The following is a 24774-nucleotide window of genomic DNA, read 5'->3' on the forward strand; positions in this document are numbered from 1 at the left end:
TTATTCCACATACCACAGAATTACATCTTCAAAAACAACAGTAATTGGCCTGCTCTGCAAATTCCAAACTCAGGAAGAGCACCCTGCATTGCACACAAAACTTAAAATAGCCTCCCATAATGCTGAGCCTCCAAAGATTATAAAGAACAAATTAGGAAAAATTCTCTTTTCATGGAGAGATTTCCATTCATTCGTCTGTTTATTTGTTCATTTATTCATCCATCTAGTAAATGTTTATTATGTGCCAGGCACTATACCAGGTGGTAAGGAAATACCTATAAATGAAACAGACATCATTCATCTGCCTTGGAACTTAAGTCTAGTGGTTGGTACACGCATGAGACAAATAACCATATAAATTCAAGTCCTGCGAGTAGGTGCTGTGAAGAAAACCACACTGTGGTTTCATTAGGGCCTGCTGCAGAGAGCTGACATAGCACGTGCTGGCGAGGAGAGCATCCCTGGGGAGGCAACCTTACGCTAAGAAATGAAAGATAAGTAGGAGTTTGCATGAAAGGTTGCTGGCCAGAGGAGTAGAGAAGCCGAGGATAAGAAGGCATGCAAGACAGAGAGAACAGCGTGTGAACAGGCTCTGAGGGGTGAAGAAGCATTGCCTATTTCAGGAATAAGTAAAGGACAAGAGAGAGAATACAAAGACCAGGCCTCCCTTAATATCTGCAGAGTCCAGGGAAGAGCAGCAGTGCAGGCTCCTGACTATCACCTCCCTCCACCCCGGACCCATCATGCCCTTTGCAGGCTTCACACACATATATATGGACAGCCCAGGCTACATGTCCAAATTTTTTCCACTGTCCTCCAAACAGCTACCTCTTGACCGATTATTGGGCAGAGGGGTGCACACACTGGTGACTTGACCAGTCATTGAAAAAACATACTTGGGAAAGAAGCCCCTAAAGACCTTAGAAGTGAGCTGGGTCCATTAGCTCAGAGAATTCTGGGGTCCTGGGAGGAGTGCAGCGTTCGACGTGGGAGCGTCTCTTGACCCTGCAGATTCCTCGCCCCATGAGGAGGGGAAAGGCTGAAGCAAAGCCATCATATATAATGAACATCAAAACTCTTGCAAATGCCAAGGTTAAATTTGGAACGCTATTAGCATTTTTCTGTTTTCATAAAGGGTAACTTCAATAAGGAAAACTTTCACTGTCAATACTGAACGTGAAATGCTAATTTGCTAAATCGAAGTTTTACTTTATCAGTTAATGATAAGGATTTTTTCTTTTCTGGAGTAGATGCTTATTAAATGGCTATTGATTGATTTGTTGATTAATGAAAATAAAAGAGACATGTGAGGCTGCATGAAGATAGTAGACTAAGCACTATGCACTGCTAAGGGGTATGTATCATGACCCGGTAACCTCTGTATTGCCATAGTAGCTATTCGAGTCCCCAGCAGGTAATACACAAGTAATAAATGTATGTCAAATACAATTGACTTAAACTATCCAACCAAAGGCAATTTTTCCCATTTCAATGCACTGTATTCAGAGGAAATTGCCTAGATACTAAGTATAGAATCATATAATCTTAAGTTTAGAGTCATCTACTTTCAGCATAGGAATCTCTTCTGCAGCTTCCTCTGGTTCTAAGGTCTTGCCTGTATCATCCCTTCACTTTGTCCCCCAAAGCTTCATTGTCTCCAGCTGATTTTAGCCTCCAAATCCCATAACTTTTTCTGTTTAAATGAATTCACACTAATTTCATATTGATAATTCTAAAAATTATTTAACCTTATAGAAAACAGAAAGATATATGTGAACACTGTCAAATTAGAGATCCTGATTTAATTACTCACACAATTCTCTACTATCATTCACCTTGTGTGCTCTCTCCCATAGTTTGAATATATACCCCAGAGTCGTCTTCATACCATTGTCAGGACAGTTAAGAATTATAAAAATCTTAATGTATTAACGAGGATTCTACACTTCTTTAATCATGTTAAGTGTCGTTTTTCTTATTTCAATCATTTCTCATGGAAATCAATCTATGATACATATCTTTATACTTCAATTATAAAGAATAATATATGCTTTTTGAAAAAAATTGTAAAATGGATAATTGCAAATAGTGAATACTTCTCATAATCACATCATCAAAGGAAAAATAAAACAACCTTTGTTTAAACTTTTATTAAATATTCTTTCAGAACTTTTCTATGTGTTTAGAAATAAAGGGTTTTATTTTGTTTGAATCAAAATAAGATTACATTAAACATATTCTCGAGGAAGAAGTCAAGATGGCAGCGTAGGCGGACTCTGAACCCACCTCCTCCCCCTGACACGGCCAATTTACAACTACTGGTGGAAAAATTACCCCTGAGACGGAACTGCAAACTGGATAAGAGGAACTCCTGCAACAAATGACAATCCTAATTGAGGTGGAAGAGGCAGAAACTCCCTTCTGGAGAGAGAAAACGCCGCCTTCACAAGCCGCAGCACCTCACGGCTGCGGGGAGCAGCCCACAGGTACACAGGCTCCCTGGAGGCGTGGGGCCCCCAGCCGGGGAGCGCCCCTGCCATGGGCATTTTGTCGACCCAGCACAATCAAGACGAGTGGCAGAATATCTGACTTTGCCTGCTACTAAAACATTGCGGAGAACCCCCAGAAAAGCTGGTTCACAAAGATATTAAAACCGGCTCTTAAAGGGCCCACACACAAACTCACCCATTTCAAAGAGCAACCTAAAATCACTAGAAAGAAAGGTGCACAACCCTTTGGGGAAAAGAGACTCATATGATAGGTCCTGAGCGCATCTGGGTGAGAGGTGAGACCTCTCCAGGGACTGGGACATTGGTGGCAGTCATTATTGTGATCTGGTGGGGGCATGCTGACATAGACACCAGCATATGCCATTGGAGTTCTCCCTGGGGCCTGTTAGCCCAGGGTCTGCCCCACTCACTAGAGCACCGATTTAATCCAGCTCAACCAGGGCAGGCAGCCCACCCTAGAGACTGGCCCCACCCAACAACAAGCCCTCAGGGAACTTGTGGGCCTGCATAGATTAGTGACTGGATTCTTTGCAGCCTGGTGACTGGGTCCACCTCTGTAGGGCAGGGTGTGTGCAAGGAGGGGGTGGAGAGTGTGGGGCAGTGGTAGAGAGTGTGGGGCTCCTGTTTTGGAGAGACAAGGTCCACCTCAAGAGGTCAGGGTGCACGCACGGGGCAGGACTGTGTTGACTGTATGTGTGGGCCTGTGGGCGGCAGGGCTTGTCAGCTGCAGAAGACTTGTGCTTCTCAAAGACCCACGTAGGAGGTTGGCCCCACCTTCCAAAGCCTGAAACAATTGGGAGCTCCCATGCCTGAGGCCAGCCCCACCCAGCTGCAATCCTCAGAGAGCTGACAAGAGACCTGAAGGATAGAGGCTTATAGCAATTGTAAGCTGCTGAGCCTAACAACCTGCCATGCTGGGGGCCTACTCACTTAATAGAAATACAGCAACAGGATTGTGCTATTAGACCTTGCAGCCAACTCTGCTGGGACACCCCACACTCGATAAAGAGACTGAAGGGCCCACAACAACTACACGCAGCTGAGTATTACAACAGCTGGCCAGGGGCATAGCTCAGCCTCCCTGGGCACCTATGGGAAGAACAACCCTGCCACAACAGAAGGACACACGTAGCCCACACAGGGGTCACTCCTGGAACATTTGCAACTGGAGAGGAGAGGGAAGCACACTGCCACTCCTCCTAAGGCATCACTTATATAGGGTCACCTCTTCGAGAGCAGGAGATGTGGCCAACCTACCTAATACATAGACACAAGCACAGGAAAAGAGGCAAAATGAGGAGGGAAAGTAATACATTCCAAGCAAGGGAACAGGACAAAACCCCAGAAAAGGAACTAAGCACAACAGAAATGAGCAAGCTACCCGACAGAAAGTTCAAACAAAGAGTGTTAAGGATGCTCACTGATCTGGGGAGAAGAATAGATGAACTCAGTGAGAATGTCAACAAAGAAAGGGAAGATATAAAAAAGAACCAACCAGAAATGAAGAATACAATACTGGAAATGAAAAATTCACTAGAAGAACTCAAAAGCAGAGTAGAGGATACAGAAGAATGGATCTGCAAGCTGGATGAAAGACTAGAAGAAATCACCCAAACTGAGCAGATAAAAGAAAAAAGAATTAAAAAGACTGAAGACAGTCTGAGACCTCCGGGACAACATCAAGTGCACTAACATCCATGTTATAGGTGTCCCAGAAAGAGAAGAGCGAGACAAAGGGGCAGAAAATATGTTTGAAGAAATAATAACTCAAAACTTCCCTAACCTAAGGAAGGAAACAGCCATCCAGGTACCGGAAGCACAGAGAGCACCAAACAAGATAAACCCAAAGAGGCCCACACCAAGACACATCATAATTAAAATGTCCATAATTAAAGATAAAGAGAGAACCTTAAAAGCCACAAGAGAAAGACAAGTTACATACAAAGGAAACTCCATAAGGCTATCAGCTGACTTCTCAGCAGAAACCTTACAGGCTAGAAGAGAGTTGCATGATATATTTAAAGTGCTAAAAGGAAAAAACCTACAGCCAAGAATACTCTACCTAGCAAGATTATCAGTCAAAATGGAAAGAGAGATAAAAAATTTCCCAGACAAGCAAAAATTAAAGGAGTTTGTCACCGAGAAACCAGTACTACAAGAAATGCTAAGGGGACTTATTTAAGGAGAAAAGAGAAGACCACAAATAGAAAAAATTATCTATTTCCATGATGAGGGGGTAATGGATACAAATGCACAAAAATTAGGTTAGATATTATATCAAAAACATAAAATGTGGGAGGAGGGAAGTTAAAGAGTAGACCTTTCAGCAGAAGTCAAATTAAAGAGACTATCAAGTTAATATAGATTGCTATATACGTATGTTACTATATATGACCCCCATGGTAATCACAAACGAGAAGGCTATAATAAATACACAAAAAACTAAGAGGAAGGAACCCAAACATAATACTAAAGAAAGCCATCAAACCACAAGGGAAGAGAGCAAGAGAAGAAGAAAGAAAGGAACAGAGAGAACTACTAAAACACCAAGAAAAAAAGTTTAAAAATGGCAGTAAGTACATACTTATCAATAGCTACTTTAAATGTTAATGGACTAAATGTTCCAATAAAAAGGCATAGGGTGGCTGACTGGATAAAAAAAAAAGACCCATATATATGCTGCACACAAGAGACACACTTCAGACCTAAAGACACTCACAAACTGAAAGTGAAGGGATGGGAAAAGATACTCCATGCTAATGGCAATAAAAAGAAAGCTGGGATAGCAATATTCATATCAGACAAAATAGACTTTAAAACAAAAACTGTAAAAAGAGACAAAGAAGCGCACTACATAATGATCAAGGAAACAAACCAACAAGAGGACATAACACTTGTAAATATCTATGCACCCAACACAGGAGCACCTAAATATATAAAGCAATTATTAACAGACATAAAAAGAGAAATAGACAGTAACACAATAATAGTCGGGGACTTCAACACTCCACTTACACCAACGGATAGATCATCCAAACAGAAGATCAATAAGGAAACATTGGCCTTAAATGACACTAGAAGAGATGGACCTAGTAGATATATACAGAACATTCCATCCAAAAACTGAAGAATACACATTCTTTTCAAATGCACATGAAACATTCTCCAGGATTGATCACATATTAGGCCACAAAAAAGTCTCCATAAATTTAAGAAGATTGAAATAACACCAAGCATCTTTTCTGACCGCAACGGTATGAAACTAGAATCAACTATAGGAAGAAAATCAGGAAAGCCACAAATATGTGGAGATTAAACAAAATGCTACTGAGAAATGATTGGGTCAATGAAGAAATCAATGGATAAATCAAAAAATACTTGGAGACAAACGAAAATGAAAATACGACATGCCAGAATTTATGGGATACAGCAAAAGCGGTTCTAAGAGGGAAGTTTATAGCAATACAGGCCTATCTCAACAAACAAGAAAAATCTCAAATAAACAATTTAACAATGCACCTAAAGGAACTGGAAAAAGAAGAACAAACAAAGCCAAAATCAGTAGAAGAAGGGAAATAATAAAAATCAGAGCAGAAATAAATGAAATAGAGACAAAAAAAATAGAAAAAATTAATAAGACCAAGAGCTGGTTCTTTGAAAAGATCAAAAAAATTGACAAACCTTTAGCTAGATTCAGCAAGAAAAAAAGAGAGAAGGCACAAATGAGTAAAATCAGACATGAAAGAAGATAAATTACAATGGACACCTCAGAAATACAAAAGAATATAACAGAATACTATGAAAAGCTATACGCCAACAGATTTGACAATGTGGAAGAAATGGATAAATTCTTAGAATCATACAATCTTCCAAAACTGGATCAAGAAGAAATAGAGAATTTGAATAGACCAATCACCAGTAAGGAGATCGAGAGTGTAATCAAAAACCTCCCCAAAAATAAAAGTCCAGGACCAGATGGCTTCCCAGTGAATTCTACCAAACATACAAAGAAGACTTAATACCTATCCTTCTCAAACTCTTCCAAAAAATTGAGGAGGCAGGGAAGATCCCTAACTCATTCTACGAAGCTGACATTACCCTGATACCAAAACCAGACAAGGACAACACAAAAAAAAAAGAAAATTACAGGCCAATATCACTGATGAACATCGATGCAAAAATCCTCAACAAAATACTAGCAAATCACATACAACAATATTTTTAAAAGATTATACACCATGATCAGGTGGGATTTATTCCAGGGATGCGGGGAAGCTTCAACATTTGCAAATCAATCAACGTGATACACCACATTAATAAAATGAAGAATAAAAATCACATGATCATCTCAATAGATGCAGAGAAAGCATTTGACAAGATACAGCATCCATTTATGATAAAAACTCTGAATAAAATGGGTATAGAAGGAAAGTACTTCAACATAATAAAGGCCATATATGACAAACCCACAGCTAATATTATCCTCAATGGTGAAAAACTGAAAGCAATCCCTCTAAGCACAGGAATAACCAAAGAGGTGAAAGATCTGTACACTGAAATCTATAAAACATTGCTGAAAGAAATTGAAGAAGACACAAAGAAATGGAAAGATATTCCGTGCTCTTGGATTGGAAGAATTAACATAATTAAGATGTCCATACTTCCTAAAGCCATCTATAGATTCAATGCAATCCCTATCAAAGTTCCAACAACATTTTTCACAGAAATGGAACAAAGAATCCTAAAATTTATATGAACAACAAAAGACCCCGAATAGCTAAAAGAATCCTGAGAAAAAAGAACAAAGCTGGAGGTATCACACTCCCTGATTTCAAAACATACTACAAAGCTATAGTAACCAAAACAGCATGGTACTGGCACAAAAACAGACACACAGATCAATGGAATAGAATTGAAAGCCCAGAAGTAAACCCACACATCTATGGACAGCTAATCTTCGACAAAGGAGCCAGGAACGTACAATGGAGAAAGGAAAGTCTCTTCAACAAATGGTGTTGGAAAAACTGGACAGCCACATGTAAAAATATGAAAATAGACCATTACCTTATACCATACACAAAAATTAACTCAAAATGGATTAAAGACTTGAATGTAAGACCTAAAACAATGAAACTTCTAGAAGAAAACATAGGCAATACGCTCTTCGACATTGGTCTTAGCAACATATTTTCAAGCACCATGTCTGACTGGGCAAGAGAAATGATAGAAAAAATAAACAAATGGGACTACATCAAACTAAAAAGCTTCTGCACAGCAAAGGAAACCATCAACAAAATGAAAAGACAACATAACAATTGGGAGAAGATATTTGCAAACCATTCATCTGATAAGGGATTAATCTCCAAAATATATAAAGAACTCATGCATCTCAACAACAACAAAACTAACAGCCCAATTAAAAAATGGGCAAAATACCTGAACAGACATTTCTCCAAAGAAGATATACAGATGGCCATCAGGCACATGAAAAGATGTTCAGCATCATTAATTATCAGGGAAATGCAAATCAAAACTACAATGAGATATCACCTCACGCCCGTCAGAATGGCTATAATTAACAAGAGAGGAAACAACAACAAGTGTTGGAGAGGATGTGGAGAGAAGGGAACTCTCATACACTGCTGGTGGGAGTGCAAACTGGTGCACCCACAATGGAAAACAGTACGGATATTCCTCAAAAAATTAAGGATAGAACTGCCATATGATCCAGCTATTCCACTGCTGAGTATTTATCCAAAGAACTTGAAAACACCAATGCGTAAAAATACATGCACCTCTCTGTTCATTGCAGCGTTATTCACAATAGCCGACATGTGGAAGCAACCTAAGCGCCCATCAAGGGAAGAATGGATAAAGAAGATGTGGTATATATACACACTGGAATACTACTCAGCCATAAGAAACGATGAAATCCAGCCATTTGTGACAACATGGATGGACATTGAGGGTATTATGCAAAGTGAAATAAGTCAGAGGGAGAAGATCAAATACCGTATGATCTCACTCAGTAAGTAGTAGATAATAACAACAAACAAACACATAGAGACAGAGCTTGGATTGGTGGTTACCAGAGGGGAAGGAGGGAGGGAGGAGGATGAAAGGGATGATTAGGTACATGTGTGTGGTGATGGATTGTAATTAGTATTTGGGTGGTGAACATGGGAACATGATGTAATACATGCAGAAATAGAAGTACAATGATGTACACCTGAAATTTATACAATGTTATAAAGCAATGTTACCACAATAAGCCAAAAAAAATTTTTTTAAACAAAAATAAATTAAAAAAAAAACATATTCTCTAGTAAGTTGCTTTGTTTCCCTCATCACTTGTATTAACATATATAACACGCAATTTTGCAGGTGCCTGTGCATTTGTGCATGCATAGAGGTAATGTATTTCCGTGTCTATATACGTAATGTTATCAGACTCAATTTAATAGCTATGATTCACTATTACAAACAGTGCTGTTACAAATCATTTTGTACAGTATAGTAAATGGTTGAGAGCATGAACTCTAAGGTCAAACTGCTTGGATTTAAACCCTGGTCTGGTCAAGTACTGGCTGTGTGTCCTTGGGCGTATTACTCAACATCTCTCTTCTTCAATTTCCTCTTATGTAAAAGGTAGATTATTATAGTACTTATATCAAAGGGCTGAAGAGAGGGTTATTTATATAAAAAGTATATAAACGGTGCATGGCATATGGTAACAATTTGCTACAATAGAGAATGAAAAAACAGAGGATGTCAATGAAGCCAAAAGTTTGTTCTTTGAAAAGATTAACAAAAGGGACAAAACTTTAGGTAAACTGACCAAGAGAAAAAGATAGAAGGCTCAAATTACAAATCAGTAATGAAAGAGGGAGCGACCCTAACGACCTCACATGACTAAAAAAGAGTATAAATGAATACTATTAACAACTGTATGCCAACAAACTAGATACCTTGCACGAAACGGACAAATTGTGGGGCCAGCCCAGTGGCATAGTGATTAGGTTTGTGTGCTCCACTTTGGCAGCCAGGGTTTGTGGGTTTGAATCTCAGGAGCGGACCAACACACTGATCAACAAGCCATGCTGTGGTGGCATCTCACATACAAGGTAGAGGAAGATGGACACAGAGGTTAGCTCAGAGCCAATCTTCATCAGCAAAAAGAGGAAGACTGGCAACAGATGTTAACTCAGGGACCAATCTTCCTCACAAAAATTAAAATAAAAAAATAAAGAAAAGGAAAAATTGCTAGAAAAACATACTACCAAACCTGACTCAAGAAAAACTAGAAAATCAGAATATACTATAACAAGTAAAGAAATAAAATAATCAAAAACATCTGAAAAAGTAAAGCTCATGCCCCACTGGCTTTACTGGTGAATTCTGCCAAATATTCAAAGAAGAATTAACTGCAATTCTTCATAAACTTTTCTAAAAAAAATAGAATAGGAGGTAACAGTTCCCAATTCATTGTATGAAGCCAGTATTATTCTGATACCAAAAAACAGACAAAGATATTACAAGAAAAGAAAACTATACAACAATATTTCTCATGAATACACACACAAACATCTCCAAGTTACTAGCAAACTGAATCCAGTTTATGAAAACTGTATATGAAAAAGATTATACATCATTACTAAGTGAGATTTCTCCCAGAAATCCAAAATTTATTCAACATCTGAAAATCAGTTAGTGTCACACATCATATCAATGGAAAACATGACAAAACCACACGATCTCAATAGACAGAAAAAAGCATTTCACAAAATCCAACACTCATTCATGATAAAAAACATTCAACAAACTAAGAAGAGAAGGAAATCTCCGCAACCTGATAAAGGATATCTACAAAAATCCCTACAGTTAACATTATATTTAATGGGCAAAGACTGAATGCCTTCCTCCTATGACTGGAGACAAGACAAAGATCTGCTTTCACCAATTCTGTTTAACACTGTACTGGAGGTTCTAACCAAGGCAATTGGGGAAGAAAAAGAAATTTGAAAATATCCAGATTGGAAAGGAAGAGGTAAAACTATCTCTATTCTCAGATGGCATAATCTTATGTATAGAAAATCCTAAGGAATCCACTAAAAAATTATTAGAACTAACAAATGGATTCATCAAGGTTACAGGACACAGATCAAAGTAAAAAAACCAATGGTATTTATATACAGTTGCAATGTACGATTAGAAAATAAAATTACGAAAACATTTTCATTAATAACATCCAAAGAATAAATGACAGGGATAAATTTAAGAAAAGATGCAAAACATACTCTAAAAACTATGAAACATTGTAGAAAGTAAATGCAATCTAAACAAATGGAAAGACATTCATGTGTAAGGATCAGAAGACTTAACATTGTCGAATGGCAATGCTCCCTAAATTGATTTTCAGATTCAACACAATTACCATCAAAATGCCAGCTAGTGGTTTTTGCAGAAATTGACAAGTTGATCTTAAAGTTCATATGGAAACACAAGGGACCCAGAGTAGCCAAAAAACTTAGAAAAAATAACAGAGTTAGAGGACTCACACTAGCAGATTTCACAATTTCCTACAAAACTACAGTTGTTAAGACACTGTGGTATTGCCATAAGTAGACATATAGCTCAATGGAAAAGATTTTAGGTCCAGAAATAAACCCTCGCATTTATGGCCAGATGATTTCGAGTACCAAGACAAATCAATGGGGAAAGAATCATCTTTTTAACAAATGATGCTGAGACAACTAGATATCCACACACAAAAAAATGAATTTGGACACCTTTCTCACATCATACACAAAAGTTAACTCAAAATGGATCAGAGAGCTAAATGTGAGAGCTAAAATGCTAAAACTTTTAGAAGAAAATATAGGAATAAATCTTCATGACTTTGGATTAGGTAATGGATTCTTAGATATGACACAAAAACACAAGCAACGAAAGAAAAAGTAGATAAATAGGACTTTATCAAAATTAAAAACTTTTGTTCTTTAAGGAACACAATTAAGAAAGTGAAAATACAACCCACAGGATAAGACAATATTTGCAAATCATATATCTGATAAGGGACTTGCATTCAGAACATACAAAGAGCTCTCACAAGTCAAAAATAAAAAGATAAATAACCCAATTAAAGATAGGCAAAGGATTTGAATAGACATTTCTCATAAATAATATACAAATAGCTAACAACCACATGAAAACATGTGCCATCACCACTAGCCATCAGAGACACACAAACCAAAACCACGAGACACGCTTCACACCCAGCAGATTGGAAATAATCAGAAAGACAGATAAAAACAAGCGTTTGGTGAGCATGTAAAGAAACTGAAAACCTCATATACTGCTGGTGGGTAGAGAAAACAGTCTGTCAGTTCCTCAAACGGTTAGACGTAGAGTTGTCATATGACCCAGCAATCCCTCCTAGCCAAGAGAAATAGAACACACATCCACACAAAAACTTGTACGTGAATGTTTACAGCAGCATAATTTATAACAGCCACAATGTGGAAGCAACCCAAATGTCTATTAAATGATGAATGGATTTATCTATTTATCAATAGATAATAATATTTGACTTATCTATATAGTGGAATATTATTTGGCAATAAAGAATAAAACGTAATTAAGTGTTGATCTATACTACAACATGGATGAAGCTCCAAAACATCATCCTTAATGAAAGAAGTCAGTCACAACAGACCACATGTTGTAAGATTCCATTCATATGAAACGTCTGGAATAGACAAATTTTGTGTGGGACGAGGGTATGGGGTTTCTTTTTTTATTAACGGTACAGGGTTTCTTTTTTGATTGATGAAAATGTTCTAAAATTACATTATGATGATAGCTGTACAACTGTGAGTATACTAAAATTAATATAAAAATTCAATTGTATACTTTAAATAAAGGGTGAATTGCATAGTATGTGAATTATATCTCATTAAAGCTTTTTCAGAAAGCATCTGCTATAGATTTGTGCCCAGCAACTTGGCTGTTTTGTATATTGCTTTCAAATTCTCATTCTTTCATTGCTTTTTGTTATCTTAATATGTTTACTAGGATCACTAGCCTAATGTTAAATAGAAACAATCATCAATGGTCTTTCTTCAGTCCTCATTTTAAAGGAAAATTTCTAACCCTTCACTGTTAACTACTATGTTTGCCGTAGATTTTAGGAGATACCCAACTCATATCTTACATCCTCCATAAAGAATTTTCAGCGCATTCCAGCCTTGAATCATGTCTTCCTCTTTGTGTGCCTTTGGTATTTATTGTCTGCCTCATGGATGTAAAGATAAAAATCTTTTGTGTTCTAATATTGCTTAACATGAAACAACCTTCGAAGAGTAAACCAAATGCTTGTAAAACTTCTCAGATCATAACAGCATAGAATGAGCTACTTCCCTTTAAATGCCCACACCAGTCACTTAGGATATAGCACTGCACAGATTTAAAACAGCTTTTGCATGATTATCAATTATATTTTATGTATCTTTTATGACTGGATCTTATTTCTCTGATCAAGCTCCTAGTGGGCATGGACTATATTTGTTTGTATTTCCATGAAGTTTTACAATAAGTCCTCAATAAATATTGGTCAAGTTGATGTAATATAGTCCTTTGAAGGCTGGTATTACCATTACCACCCCAGTGTTTTCTATCATATCCAGCACTTCCTCCATGTCTCTACAGGACACACATTATTTTCGAAGGTGAGGGAATATGGATTGAAAGCATTGGATGAATCAGTGTGAGCCTGGGAAGGGAGACTCTGCTGTACTTAACAATTCGTACAACTTCAAAGTCAGCAGCAAAACAGTCTTGGAGACAAGGGCCTGTAGAACGCCCATTTGGAAATGGGACACATCTTTGTTTTCCTTTTGTGGTTCTTTTTTAAATTTGACCGTTCTGTTTTAATGGTCAACAGCTTCAGCTCCAATTTTGTGCAGCAACAGAATCAAAGCAATGTTAAGAAGCTATTCTTGAGGTGATTCAGGCCTATACTTCTCATTTTGAAGGTGAACAAAGGAAAGAATAAATCATCCACCGAGCTCTTGTAGTGAACTACTGCAGCTAAACCACCCCAATTGTGCTCTACTGAATGAGCGACAAAACTACTACCCACCCGCTTTACTTTCCCTCTCCCACTCAAGACGTTTCACTTAATGAACTGGTTGAGGAGATTTGAATTGTTGCCATTCCCTGGGCTGCTGAGTTAAAAATACCCAGGCTTTATGAATAAGAATTATACAGCTAGATTTTCTCAAGTCTGCCAGTATCACCATAAAAATGTGAATAACATCTTCAGATCAAATAGTACATAAAGGAAACTTTAGCAATAAAAATTAATAGTGTATCCACTCACTGCTTTATGGTCTGCTGCTTACTGAATTAGTCCAGTTGCCGAGGATAAAATCATAAAGCTTACTAAAGAAAAATAACATAAAAACGTATTTGTTTATGATCTTTCAATACCAAGAGAGGAATCAAATCTGTGATTTGAAAACCATTTTTCAGAAATATAGTGGAATATGGAATAAAAGGCAATTTACCCTTCCTCAGTAGGGTATAAGGTATTAAGACTGCAGGAATAAGGCCAAGAAACTCTCCACCATGTGCAGTTTTTCAAGGTGAAAGAAAATCCTTGTCAAACTCCAGCAGTGAAAAGAAATGAGGAAGGATGATTAATAACACTGTTGGCAGGGCAAAATAAACCTTGAAATCTAAACAATCTTCCATCATACCGAAAGAGCATGCATCTATTGTCTCTCTGCATTTTAATTGTTGGTTTGTTATTCCTAAAGTACTGTGGCATCCTGTTTAAATGTGTGCAAATATTTCTCAGCGTGAAAGCAGAAACATGGAAATTGTTAGTGAGCCATATAAATATCCGATAGTTCATATTGCTCTCAAGTACATATAAATCCTTTAGCTTCTCCAGCGTCATTTAGCAATTCCTAAAATCTACATTGCTCACCCACTGTCTCACATAGTTATAGGTGTGAGTAAAGTTTCTAGCTACATAAACTAAATATCATGGCTGTGTGGAATGCTCTCCTCTGCAGCATTACTTGGATTACTATGCCTATCCTTAAACAAACAAACACAATCACAAACATCCTCCCCTGAAATAGTTCACTGATTAACAAACTCTTAAAAATTATTTTTCTTTTTTATTTTTGATTTATAGATTTTGAGGGATGATAAATTGTGTCTTCTCTGAAATAAGATACTTCTGTTCCATTTGAGATTGCTCAAATTTGAACATTTATTTTTCCTAGTAAGAAAATTATAAATAGCCAAAACTTGGAAGCAACCCAAGTGCTCATCAACAGATGAATGGATAAAGAAGATGTTTTATATATATGCAGTGGAATACTACTCAGCCATAAAAAAGATGAAATTGTGACATTTGTGACAACATGGATGGACCTTGAGGGTATTTTGCTAAGCAAAATAATTCAGATGGAGAAAGCCAAATACCATATGATTTCACTCATATGTGGAAGATAAAAAACGATCAAACACACACACACATAGATAAGGAGAGTAGATGGGTGGTTACCAGAGGGGAAGTGGATGGGGGGAGGGCAAAAGGGGTAAAGGGGCACATATGTATAGTGATGGATGGAAACTAGACATTTGGTGGTGAACACAATGCAGTCTATACAGAAGTTGAAATATAATAACATACATCTGAAATTTATACAATGTTATAAACCAGTGTAACCTCAATAAAATAATTTTAAAAAAAGAAAATTATAGTAATAGTAGGAGAGAACCCTCACCCTCTCTAATTGTACAAGTTAGGGTAACACTAGCTGTTGTTAACAGGTGTATCCCCAAATGATCTAAACGCATTAGATTATTGTGTTTTTCACACCACATTACCGGACAGGGGAATGTGTTGGCGGGGCAACTTTCATCCACACAATAATTCAGGGACTCATGTTCTCAGCAGCTCAGCAGTCTTCAAGGTCACCATTGATTGTCTCCAACCCAGCCAGCCTGAAGAGGAACAAAACAAGGAGGACTGCATGGAAGAGGCCTTTAGGAACCAGCACTAGAAGAGGCATGCAATTCTCCTCTCGCATTGTACTGGCTAGAATTCAGTCACATAGCCACAAATACCTCCAAGGAAGGCTGAGAAATAGCCTTCCTATGTACCCAGAGAGCAAAGGGAATGCATATTTTGATGAACAACTAACTAGTTTCTTCTTTCACAGTTAAATAACTTAAACCCTTGATACTTTTTAACTTGATGAAAAATGAATGTTTATATTCCATTAAAACCCAACCAATTAGGTCATTTATAAATTAGGCATAAATTCAGAATACTTTATCTGATGTAACACATTTTATGATGCATTATATCTATTTTTTAGGTAAGAAAACTTGGGCTCAAATGAGTCTCATGACTAAATCTAAGGTTACAAGTTGCCTCATCTTTAGGTCTAGCTCTTTGACTGGAAGATTTCAGCATCTTCAGTGAAAAATCAAGAATACTAACAAAGTAGTGTCTACTTTGCATCAAACCTACTTATTCATTTTTCTTTCCATCGATACCTTGTGCTAACTTAAGCCAAAACTCACTGTAGAGGTAATAAATGTATTATAGAAATTGAGAATATATGTGAGAAAGTGACCAATATTTCAGATACATAATATGCGCTCAATTACATGTTTTAAACATTATTCTGACATTTTAACAAGGGAAAATCCAGACTCAGATTATTTCAATGGTGAATTCTTCAAAACACTTAAGGAAGAAACAATATCAATTACACATAATATCTTTCCAAAAATATAAGAGGATAGAACACTTTCCTCTTATACTTTTGTGGGGCCAGCATAACGTCAATACCAATAGCAGACAAAGATATCACAAGAAAAGAAAACTACAGACTACTATCCCTCTTGAACACAGACACAAAAATTATTAACAAACTATAACAAATTAAATACAGTAATGTATATAAAAAGGATAATATGTCATAATCGAGTGGGTGTATGGGTATATCTTGGAAATGCAAGGCTGATTCAACATATAATCACTCAATATAGTTCATCACATAAACACACTAGAGAATAAAAACCATAAGATCTTTTCAAATAATGCAGAAAAAGCATTTTATAAAATTCCACATCCATTCATAGTAAAAACAAACAAACAAAACCCTCTCAGCAAACTAGAAATGTACAGGAACTTCCATTAACCTAAGTAGCATTTAAAAAAATTTACAGCAAACATCATATATAATGGTAAAAGACTGAATGTTTCCCCCCAAACTTGGGGAAGGCAAAGATCTTCACCTACTCCTATTCAACATCAAACCACTAAGACAAGGAAAAGAAATAGGCATACACAATAGAAGGGAAGAAATAAAACTATCACTATTCATAAACTACCTGATTATCTACTTAGAAAATCCTTATAGAATCTACAAAAAAAAAAAAAAAAAAGAGAGAGGGGACTCTTGAAACTCTCAGTGAGTTTACAAAGTCAAAATTATAGAGTCAATATACAAAGTTCAATTTTTTTATATACTAGCAATAAACAATTGGAAATTAAAATTTAAAAAGTAACAAAATGAAATACATAGTTATAAATTTAACAAAATATGTGCAGCACTTGTATGCTGAAAACACAAAATATTGATCAAAAAAATCAAAGGGAACCTAAATAAGAGAAATAATGTGTTCATGGATTAAGAGATTTTATATAATAAAGATGAAGATTCACCTCAAATAGATAGACAGATTCAATACAATCTCAGTCAAAATCCCAGCAGGATTTTTTGTTTTTTTGTCAGCAAGCTAACTCTAAAATTTATATGGAAAGACAAAGTAATTAGAATTTCCAAAACAATTTTGAAAAAAAGAACAAAGTTGGAGGACTCACGATACCTAATCTCAAGGCTTAATATAAAGCTACACTAATCAGTGTGGTATTAGAGAAAAGAATGACACACAGATCAATGAAACAGAATCAAGTCCATAAGTAGATCCACACCTATATGGTTAATTTATATTTTACAAAGATGCAAGAGCAATTCAATGAAGAAATGATAGTCTTTCAACAAATGATTCTGAAACAACTGGACATTTTATTTATTTATCTGTACTTCAATTTATATCTCACACCTTGTACAAAAACTAATTCAAAATGCATCATGGACCTAAATGTAAAATATAAAACTATAAAATTTCTAGAAAAAAAGTAAGAGAAAATCTGTATTACTTGATGTTATACAAAAAGATTTTAGATCTAACACTAAAAGCATGACTCATAAAAGAAAAAATTAATAAATTAGACTTTGTCAAAATTTAAAATATTTGCTATGCCAAAGATATTCTTAAGAGAATGAAGAGACAAGCCATACCCTAGGAGGAAACATTTGCAAATCACATATCTGACAAAGGATTTACATCCAGAATACTATAGAAAGAACTCTTGAAACACAGCCATAAGAAGTCAAACAACACAATTTTTAATAAATGAGCAAAATATTTGAACAGAAATATCTTCACCAAAGAAGATATAAGGATGAAATATAAGTAGACGAAAAGATGTTCAGTGTAATTAGCCATTAAGGAAATGTTAATTATAACCACAATGAGATTCCACTACATATCTATCAGAATAGCTAAAATCAGAAAAGCTGACAATACTAATTACTGTGAGGGAGTGGGCAGCTGGAACTCTCACTCATTGCTGGTGAGAATGCAAAATGGTACAGTGACTCTGGAAAACAGTTTGGCATTTTCTTATAAAGTTAAACATACACTCACCGTATGGTACAATAATACAATCAATTCTCCTTATTCACAGATTCCACATTTGTGAATTTGCCCACTTGCTGAAATTCATTTGTAACTCCCAAATCGATACTTATGAGGCTTTTGTGGTCATTCCTTGGCGTGTACAGAGCAGTAAAAAATTTGAGTCACTCAACATGCACATTCCCAGGTGAGATTGAACAAGGCAATGCTCTGGCTTCTTGTTTTAACTCTCATATTGTAAATGTGTCCTTTTCTCAGTCTATTTAGTTTTCTATGGTTTTTTTTTTTTTTGCATTTTTGTTCTTTTTGTTGGTGACTTTGCTGTTTAAAATGGCCCCTAGGTGTGTAGTGCTGAAGTGCTGTCTAGTGTTTTTAAACTCAAGAAGGCTGTAAAGTGCCTTATGGAAAAAATGTGTGTTAGATGAGTTTTGTTGAGCCACAAGTTACAGTGCTGTTAGCCATGAGTTCAGTGTTAATGAAGCAACAATGTGTATTAAATACGGTGTCATTAAACAGAAAACACATGTAAAACAAAGTTACGTATTGATCAGTTGACAAAAACATTGCGGCTAGAGGCTCACAGAAACTTAACCCTGCATTTCTCCTAGGAACAATGTCTCATTACTCGCTAACTCAGTGTTCAAGGTGACTTTATAGAACATAACTACCACAAATAACAAGAATTGATTGTGACACCCCGAGATATTTACCCAAAATAAATGAAAATTTGTGTTTAAAAAAATCTATATTTAAGTTTTATAACAGTTTTTTTCATAATTGTCCCAAACTAGAAACTATCTATATTAATTTTCTGTTACTATCATAACACATTACCACAAATGTAGCCACTTTCAACAACGCAAATTTTTATTTCACAGTTTCCATAGATCAGAAGTCCAGTCGACTCAGCTTAGAATCTCACAAGGCTGAAATCAAGGTGTTGATAAAGCTAAGTTCCTTTCTGAAAGTTCTCGGTGGCAGTCCATTTCCTTGCTCGTTTTTCCATTTTCTTTCCTGGCTGTTGACCTGAAATTTATCATTACCATTACATCTGGTTAAAGATTAGGGAGATTAGGGCAGTTTAGTCTTTGCATTGGCTAAAGACCCATGGGATCTGATGAATGCAGGATGATCACTACCAAAATGAGGATGAGATTTTGCTGAGTCTGGATGAGATGGTGACCAACGCGAACAGAGTTGAGATGGCACTGAGCTGAGAATTCAATGAAGAGATATGAATGATGCAGATCTCCTTCTGACTCCAGGTATTTCATAGCTGCAGCTCCCAGGTCTGTAGAAAACTACTCGGAGCGCTGAGGTCTCACCTCTCTATTCTTGGGTATGTTCCCCTCCCACTATGGAGAAATTAATGTAAAAATACTCATTTCCCTATCTCTTCCCCTCCACGTCCTCCCAATCTCTCTAAGAACTTAGTCTCTACCTAGACAATTCCATTTGCTTCACTCGCAAGAAAAGTAAAAGAAGCATTATGGAGCTGCGTTTTTTCTTCTCTTGTGGATCCATTTTTATTAGGCAAGCTTGAGGAGCTCAGAAAGGGGAAGTGCTCAGTCTAAACTCTGGGATGGGCATAAACTTTGCCTCCTAGGTAAGATAAACCTTCGCCTCATACCTGCAATTATATCACTCTTGTCCAGGCATATAAGTAGGTACCAAAATAAATCATAGAAAACTAAGACGAAAGGTTCATCATTGAATCTATGTGGTTATTTGTATATGTACATTTATGTATGTATGAACTACTAAACCTTGATCACCTCACTAAATTCCCAGACATTTACCACAATGTAATAGTAGTTATCACAAAGTAGTTCTTGAATATAGGATATTTAACTCAAAACTCACTTATTTATATCAATCTCAACAACAGGAACTTGAGAGAGAAACTTCAATTTTCCTGCCCTATATCTTTCTCCATCCAACTAGATGATCCCCTGGCCACTACATTAATCTACCCATTCCTCTGCATAGCCCCAAATGCCAATGAACCCCTGCAACTGGAAGTCTCTACCATAACCTTCATATTTTTTAGAATCAAAGCCTTGGTCTTTCTCTACTTATCATCTGCCCCTTTGGATTTATTATTTCTAGCAGTTTCACTGTTTTTCATTTAATGACACAAACTAAAATTCTTGAATCTTATTTCATTTATCTCTTTCTCTTGCCTATACCACCTATATACACTCAGTCAACTTTTTAAAATATTTCTCAATTCATTCCTTTATTTTTATTCCCATTGCCACTGCCTTGGTCTAGCTCCTTTGCAGTCCATTCTTTGGCTATTGAATTACCTCTAAATCAGTCTCCCTGGCTTCAGTTTTATTTCATTCACCCATCAATCATCCCAGGTACCACAGGCAGATTGACCTACCTAATAAATGGAAGAGATTTAGTTTTTAGCTTATTGAAAGCTACCAGTGATTCACAGTATAAAAAACTCAATATATATTTGTGAAATGAAAGAATAAATATTACTCAGATTGTCTATCATGGAACTTTGCATATGAGAGGCACTCAAGAATTGGAATAAATTTCCAATTGATATTAATTTTTAATAGATCTTGAAAGAGAAAGTCTGAATGCATAGAAATCTAAATATTTTCCTCATAAAGAAGATAATCAGAATTGTCTCCTAAAATATGTCTCAACAATATTCCAGCAACACTCCCAGATCTTTAAAATGATCCTTTTAGCAACTTTAGTGCTAACTTCATCATCTTAGTGAGCTCCTGGTATGCTTAGTTTCACGTAAGGGTCTTCACAAAGTGAAATTTCCCATAGATTCAAACATTTCTCCCAAACTTCTGATTTTTTTCTGTAATATTTCAGGTATGTCACTATCATAGCCTTTGTTAAATACAAACACACACACTTATGCACACACACATGCATTTAATAAATGAATTAATTTTTGAAACATAAAAGTAAAGCTTTATGCCAATTGCAATATTTCATTTCTTAAGTATTCCTTCAAGTTCAAAATTAGAGTAGTTTTATTTATTTTCAGTGTAAATAGAACAACTGAAATCCCTCATTAGAATTCTAAATACCTAAAAGTCAAAACATATATCAATTATACTAAACCATTTAGTCTATCAGGCAGTTTAATAATTCCCAAAGGAAATGAGAAAGCTAATTACTTGGGTAATATAAATCCCCAAAAAGCTAGTCTCAAGCATAAAAATAGAGGAAACAATAACACTATACAGCAAGGATAGAAAGTAATTTTTTCTAGAAAATCCCTTTTCTTCAATTTTCATGGTTCAGGTTATGCCAGTCGTATTCAATAGCTATGTAATTTTCTCTCTCTAACCAGTGACGACTATTTTTACAGTGGAGAATGAGTTCTGTACAAGGTCAAAAACAGTGTGAATGATTCTATAAGGAAAGTTCTTTGAACAAAGTTCATTTAAGACCATTTACTAGCAGAGGCAGAAAACTGTTTCCATTATCCACATGAACCAGCATTACTGCTGTAAGTCGGAAGCACGGTTGCCAAGAGTGATGTGAGTCATTAAGCTTCAAGCAGACGCCAAGACTCAAAGGTCCAGGGTGTTGCACGCTGTTCCAGTATAGTGCAGCCCTTATCATCTAGGCAATCAGAGGTCAAATGAAGAAAGCATGAGTCTACTATTACAGAAGATTATTTGGCATACACTCTCAATTTTTTACTGTCTTCCCTGGTGGTCAATAGCGTTAACCTGAAATGCCATAAATTTTATACAGAACTTGCCATAAGAAGCATCATTCCTTTAGATAAAACTTGAAAGTGAATTGCCTACATCATGAATAACTTGCTACTGCATGCCAATTTACTGCTTTGGGATGACCACTGATGCTCTATTTTTAGTGAAAAGAAACCTAATAATTTCACTAGTCCCAATCTTCTCATCACCACACTCTGATCTCTGCCCAGTCAGCATTAACACAGAGAATGTTCAGTCGGGAGGAAGCACCTGGTATTGCCTCCTTATGCATACAGCCGGAGGGATGGGATATGGAAGGAAGAACCACAGACTTCTCTTTGTAAGCTGCATCCTAAATATGAGCCAGAAGAATGAATATTTATTACACTGACTTTCAAAAGGAAATATTTAAAATTGAAGACATAATGAGACAGAAACAGAACACCAAACATACTAAAATTCATCAGATAATTTAATGGTTTTCCAGTATTCTCAGTCTCTCCCTCTATGACTTCTCCTTTTCTGCCTTCAAACATGTTCATTACTACTTTATTAAAAATCGATTTTTAACTCATGCTACCCATCGTGCCAACTAATGTTCTTTCTGTTTCTAACACTCAAATTCCCCTTGTTTTATGCCTTCATCCCTCTCTGTTCTCTCTTAGAACTCCATGCTCCAGCCGTACCAGACTAGGGACAATTTCCCAATGGGACCCGATCTTTCGTTCCTGGCCTTTGCCAATGCTGCTCTCCACTTCAAAAGTTTTCCATGCTTACCTTCCTTTCTTAACAAATTCATACTCTAATCACCTCCTCTTCCAGACCTGTTATGACAGTCCAATAGGTTCAACTTCCCTATGCTCCATTTGTATCCAATTTTTATTTCTATTTCATCACTTTTCATGCTGTGTTTTACTTGTCATATTATTTGACTCAAGAGTATATTCTCCTTGAATATAGGAACTGTGTCTTTTATCTCTCTAGTCCCGGCCTAAGCACAGTCCCCAGCACTCAACAAGTACTGAATATTTATTGAATAAATAAATACAAATAAACAAAATGTATTCAAAACAATGATTTCACTGTGCTTTTGATCCACAAATTCAGTCTCTAGGAATTTATCTGAAGTAGTCTATTAGACAACTGTGTAAAGATGTCAACACATACAGGGGACACAACTCTATGGTATTGTCTTAAGTCTTGAGCTTAGTGGTGAGTATATGTACGTCCATTTTATTTTCCTTTATATATTTTTGTTATGTCTGAACTATATCCTAATGAACTTTAAAAATATAAAGATACATATAAAAGCCACACAAGAAAATATTATTTATAATAGTGAATAACTCGGAAAAACTAAAGTATATTTCAATAGGATACTGGTAAAATTAATTATAGTACACGGATATAAGTTGAAGTCTACATAAGCATCGAAAATCTTAGATCATCTTTTTCATGGAAAAATGACCATGATATATTATTCAGTGGGAAAAACAAGCAGATTGCAAAACACAAATTATATTATGACCCTATTTATTTTAAACTGTGTATTAATACAAAAGGTACCTTAAAGGTAAAAGGTTCATTGTGGTTAATTCTGGGTGGTAAGATTTTAGGATATATACATATTCTGCTTTAAGTATGATTTAAATGTTTCTAAAATAATTGATTAATATTCAGAAAAAAATGTTGTTTTCATTTGAAAAACAATTTCCTCAAAATATTAGGTAATTTGTTTTTTATATTTCTTTCAAAATCAAAAGGAATCCAGAGGGTGTTTTGTTGCTGTTTTTGTTTTTATTTTGATTTTTTATTTGTTTGCTTCAAAACAGGTAATGATCTATAGTTAAATAATAAACCAAGGAACACACAACAAAACAAATTTATTTTTTAAGATAATATATAAAACATCTCATTCTTTCCTCTTTATGTTATAATTAGAAAGCACAGTTTTCCTATGTTCCTATTTTCTACCCATATTGTGGAAGGAGAAACAGGGGAGGGACAGGAAAGGGGAAAATGAAGACTTGATGAGACAAAATAAGGCTGACATATAAAGATAGAATAAGAATTCTCAAATTTATTCAGTCCCATTCCTCTTTGAAAATCTCATGAAAAATGTGTATCCTCACCGAAAAAAATGTCTATTCACGCAGCCTTTGCATATAACTTGAGTGGATTCATAGATTCTGTGAAGCAGATGCACACCTCAGGACACAAGACGTGATCTAGAGAGACAGAAAAAGCAGAACACCACACAGAGCTAGACGCAAAAAACTGGAGAAGCAAAGTCTAGATGCAGATTATCTGTACGGCAAACCTTTCTCATCTCCGTTAGTTATAGTTGCTACAAACGCATTTTAAAACCAGAGAGTCTTTATCACTTCAGACAGGAGTAGGCAGTAACATTTCTTATCACTTGTCTTAAAAAGAAGATTTTCTTTTGAAAAGGGTGGATTCCAGCTCTAGATGCAGAAATGCGGAAGTGAACATCTGCACCCATGCTTTAACAACTAGAAAAGATATGAGCATAGTAGGTTCATAACAGGTGACACTCTGAATGGAATTTCATCAAGCCAAGCTTTGTGATCTTGAAAGTCTGGTTTCCCATAATCCAAATCTAGAAACCTTGGAAGGAGAAGATGCATGAGGTAGGGGTTGGGGATTGAGTGTGGGGAAAACATGGAAGAACAAAGGAGGCTTAATCAGAATTTAATTTAAAAAAACAGTTGAATGGGAAATTAGACAATTTTGCAGAATGA

General features: G+C 36.1%; 1 long non-coding RNA gene across 5 annotated transcripts in view; it reads right to left on the reverse strand.

The window, feature by feature from the left end:
• Positions 1-24774, reverse strand: part of LOC131402646 (uncharacterized) — a 42132-nt gene that overhangs the window by 8310 nt on the left and 9048 nt on the right. For 2 of the 5 annotated variants that reach the window (XR_009218852.1, XR_009218849.1), the window contains one exon: positions 15417-15533. This is a non-coding gene — a long non-coding RNA (uncharacterized LOC131402646). Of the gene's footprint in view, positions 1-15416; positions 15534-22282; positions 22365-24144; positions 24241-24774 lie in introns of all 5 variants that reach the window. The other 3 variants (XR_009218848.1, XR_009218851.1, XR_009218850.1) reach the window with 3 other exon arrangements.

Source organism: Diceros bicornis, unplaced genomic scaffold (genome assembly GCF_020826845.1).
Source record: "Diceros bicornis minor isolate mBicDic1 unplaced genomic scaffold, mDicBic1.mat.cur scaffold_200_ctg1, whole genome shotgun sequence".
Lineage (NCBI taxonomy): Eukaryota > Metazoa > Chordata > Mammalia > Perissodactyla > Rhinocerotidae > Diceros > Diceros bicornis.